The sequence below is a fragment of the Lygodium microphyllum genome, chromosome 15 (assembly GCF_053477565.2).
Source record: "Lygodium microphyllum isolate KBCC chromosome 15, Lygodium_microphyllum_v1.1.10, whole genome shotgun sequence".
NCBI classification, from domain to species: Eukaryota; Viridiplantae; Streptophyta; class Polypodiopsida; order Schizaeales; family Lygodiaceae; genus Lygodium; species Lygodium microphyllum.
In genome coordinates this window covers 23,172,999-23,178,007 of record NC_141149.1, presented here as the reverse complement: position 1 = coordinate 23,178,007, position 5,009 = coordinate 23,172,999, and positions in this window count along the sequence as shown.

Sequence of the window (5,009 nt, the reverse complement as noted above, 5' to 3'; positions counted from 1 at the left end):
AAGTTGGATATGCTTGTTTTCAAGCACTCTCTTAACGAAGTGATATTTCGTATGTACCCTATTTCTTTGCATGAAAGACTATAAAGCCATATAGGTTCCTTGCATGCCTCAATGAAACCAACTTATTTTCCCCAAATACTGCCCTAATCTATACGAAATGCATAATAGGACAGGCAGTGCCTCATATAGAAAATACATAACATTGTATCATGCAATTGATAGGAAACTCAAATATAACCACATAGAAATATGAGAATACATACTTCATCACTAATACTCAGAGAATAAAAAATAGAACATAAAGAACATGCTAGAAATAAAGTAGAGACATATTGAATGATGGCGCCAACTGTGAGATCTAATATATCATAATAAAAATCCACCATACACATATCATGAATATCAAAGATGATCCAAAAAATGAGAATGATCCCAGTTGCCTCATCAAGGCACTCTAAAAACTACAAACATAAGCATAATTTCATGAGGCAGCAACTTCATGAGACATCTAAGGGCTGTCCCACACATAGAACTAATGTGACTAAGGTACTAACCATACTAGGGCCAAAAAAAAAAGTATAAAGTGTGAATCCATGGCGAACACCTAGCACATATCCAAATTTGATGTTGTGCATGTAGTGTGACATCTCCAATATGTGTAGTGAGAACTTTGTTTTTGTGTTGAGGAGTTGTGTTGCATTATTGAGCATCGTGTTGTTCTCGTCCATGTCTATTTCTATGTCTACGAATGTGGTGTTGTGATCTTGTATCGATGTAATATCATAAACCCAAAGTGCATTTTCTTTCTCCTATCTTGTTCGTTTCATTGTTCTCAAAGACACGAAGCCCATAACATCTTACGACCTTCGAGTCCCCAAACAAAGACGATAGCTGTAAGCAACCAAGGAGAAGATAAATACAAAAGAAATGGCTTGGAGGGTAAGTTCTACGTAAGAAGATTTGTAGAGTTGTCACCTATTCGATATTTGACAAGTTGGATATGCTTGTTTTCAAGCACTCTCTTAACGAAGTGATATTTCGTATGTACCCTATTTCTTTGCATGAAAGACTATAAACCATACAGGTTCCTTGCATGCCTCGATGAAAGCAACTTGTTTTCCCAATTACTGCCCTAATCTATACAAAATGCATAATAGGACAGGCAGTGCCTCATACAGAATATACATAATGTTGTATCATGCAATTGATAGGAAACTCAAATATAACCACATAGAAATACGAGAACACATACTTCATCACTAATACTCAGAGAATCAAAAATAGAACACAAAGAACATGCTAGAAATAAATTAGAGACATAATGAATGATGCGGCCAACTGTGTTATCTAATATATCATAATAAAAATCCACCACACACATATCATGAATATCAAAGGTGATCCAAAAAATGAGAATGATCCCAGTTGCCTCATCAAGGCACGCTAAAAGCTACAAACATAACCATCACTTCACGAGACATCGCTGCCCCACACATAGAACTAATGCGACTAAGGTACTAACCATACTAGGGCAAAAAGAAAAGTATAAAGCGTGAATCCATGGCTAACACCTAGCACATCTCCAAATTTGATGTTGTGCATGTAGTGTTACATCTCCAATATGTGTAGTGAGAACTTTGTTTTTGTGATGAGGAGTTGTGTTGCATTATTGAGCATCATGTTGTTCTCGTCCATGTCTATTTCTATGTCTAGGAATGTGGTGTTGTGATCTTATATGGATGTAATATCATAAACCCAAAGTGCATTTTGTGTCGTCTCTCCTATCTTGTTCGTTTCATTGTTCTCAAAGACACGAAGCCCATAACATCTTACGACCTTCCAGTCCCCAAACAAAGACGATAGCTGTAAGCAACCAAGGAGAAGATAAATACAAAAGAAGTTCAATTACTAGCATATATTATAGACCCTCATGGGAAGAAAGCACATCCAAAGATTTTTGAAAAGAACACAACTCTTTCTGCTTATGCCATTACATGTATAGTGTGTGTATATACAATGGGTGCCCACTCAGCCATAAGCCTATGCCTTTTACCCCAATAACCTCCCACTCAATGCACCTTTAAGGGGGAGGGTAACCAACAAAGATACTATCTAATGTCCATCAACAATCTACAATGTGCAAAATGGCTTGGAGGGTAAGTTCCACGTAAGAAGATTTGTAGAGTTGTCACCTATTCGATATTTGACAAGTTGGATATGCTTGTTTTCAAGCACTCTCTTAACGAAGTGATATTTCGTATGTACCCTATTTCTTTGCATGAAAGACTATAAAGCCATATAGGTTCCTTGCATGCCTCAATGAAACCAACTTATTTTCCCCAAATACTGCCCTAATCTATACGAAATGCATAATAGGACAGGCAGTGCCTCATATAGAAAATACATAACATTGTATCATGCAATTGATAGGAAACTCAAATATAACCACATAGAAATATGAGAATACATACTTCATCACTAATACTCAGAGAATAAAAAATAGAACATAAAGAACATGCTAGAAATAAAGTAGAGACATATTGAATGATGGCGCCAACTGTGAGATCTAATATATCATAATAAAAATCCACCATACACATATCATGAATATCAAAGATGATCCAAAAAATGAGAATGATCCCAGTTGCCTCATCAAGGCACTCTAAAAACTACAAACATAAGCATAATTTCATGAGGCAGCAACTTCATGAGACATCTAAGGGCTGTCCCACACATAGAACTAATGTGACTAAGGTACTAACCATACTAGGGCCAAAAAAAAAAGTATAAAGTGTGAATCCATGGCGAACACCTAGCACATATCCAAATTTGATGTTGTGCATGTAGTGTGACATCTCCAATATGTGTAGTGAGAACTTTGTTTTTGTGTTGAGGAGTTGTGTTGCATTATTGAGCATCGTGTTGTTCTCGTCCATGTCTATTTCTATGTCTACGAATGTGGTGTTGTGATCTTGTATCGATGTAATATCATAAACCCAAAGTGCATTTTCTTTCTCCTATCTTGTTCGTTTCATTGTTCTCAAAGACACGAAGCCCATAACATCTTACGACCTTCGAGTCCCCAAACAAAGACGATAGCTGTAAGCAACCAAGGAGAAGATAAATACAAAAGAAATGGCTTGGAGGGTAAGTTCTACGTAAGAAGATTTGTAGAGTTGTCACCTATTCGATATTTGACAAGTTGGATATGCTTGTTTTCAAGCACTCTCTTAACGAAGTGATATTTCGTATGTACCCTATTTCTTTGCATGAAAGACTATAAACCATACAGGTTCCTTGCATGCCTCGATGAAAGCAACTTGTTTTCCCAATTACTGCCCTAATCTATACAAAATGCATAATAGGACAGGCAGTGCCTCATACAGAATATACATAATGTTGTATCATGCAATTGATAGGAAACTCAAATATAACCACATAGAAATACGAGAACACATACTTCATCACTAATACTCAGAGAATCAAAAATAGAACACAAAGAACATGCTAGAAATAAATTAGAGACATAATGAATGATGCGGCCAACTGTGTTATCTAATATATCATAATAAAAATCCACCACACACATATCATGAATATCAAAGGTGATCCAAAAAATGAGAATGATCCCAGTTGCCTCATCAAGGCACGCTAAAAGCTACAAACATAACCATCACTTCACGAGACATCGCTGCCCCACACATAGAACTAATGCGACTAAGGTACTAACCATACTAGGGCAAAAAGAAAAGTATAAAGCGTGAATCCATGGCTAACACCTAGCACATCTCCAAATTTGATGTTGTGCATGTAGTGTTACATCTCCAATATGTGTAGTGAGAACTTTGTTTTTGTGATGAGGAGTTGTGTTGCATTATTGAGCATCATGTTGTTCTCGTCCATGTCTATTTCTATGTCTAGGAATGTGGTGTTGTGATCTTATATGGATGTAATATCATAAACCCAAAGTGCATTTTGTGTCGTCTCTCCTATCTTGTTCGTTTCATTGTTCTCAAAGACACGAAGCCCATAACATCTTACGACCTTCCAGTCCCCAAACAAAGACGATAGCTGTAAGCAACCAAGGAGAAGATAAATACAAAAGAAGTTCAATTACTAGCATATATTATAGACCCTCATGGGAAGAAAGCACATCCAAAGATTTTTGAAAAGAACACAACTCTTTCTGCTTATGCCATTACATGTATAGTGTGTGTATATACAATGGGTGCCCACTCAGCCATAAGCCTATGCCTTTTACCCCAATAACCTCCCACTCAATGCACCTTTAAGGGGGAGGGTAACCAACAAAGATACTATCTAATGTCCATCAACAATCTACAATGTGCAAAATGGCTTGGAGGGTAAGCTCTTCGTAAGAAGATTTGTAGGGTTGTCACCTATCTGATATTTGACAAGTTGAATTTGCTTGTTTTCAAGCACTCTCTTAACGAAGTGATATTTCATATGTATCCTATTTCTTTGCATGAAAGACTATAAAGCCATATAGGTTCCTTGCATGCCTCAATGAAACCAACTTATTTTCCCCAAATACTGCCCTAATCTATACGAAATGCATAATAGGACAGGCAGTGCCTCATATAGAAAATACATAACATTGTATCATGCAATTGATAGGAAACTCAAATATAACCACATAGAAATATGAGAATACATACTTCATCACTAATACTCAGAGAATAAAAAATAGAACATAAAGAACATGCTAGAAATAAAGTAGAGACATATTGAATGATGGCGCCAACTGTGAGATCTAATATATCATAATAAAAATCCACCATACACATATCATGAATATCAAAGATGATCCAAAAAATGAGAATGATCCCAGTTGCCTCATCAAGGCACTCTAAAAACTACAAACATAAGCATAATTTCATGAGGCAGCAACTTCATGAGACATCTAAGGGCTGTCCCACACATAGAACTAATGTGACTAAGGTACTAACCATACTAGGGCCAAAAAAAAAAGTATAAAGTGTGAATCC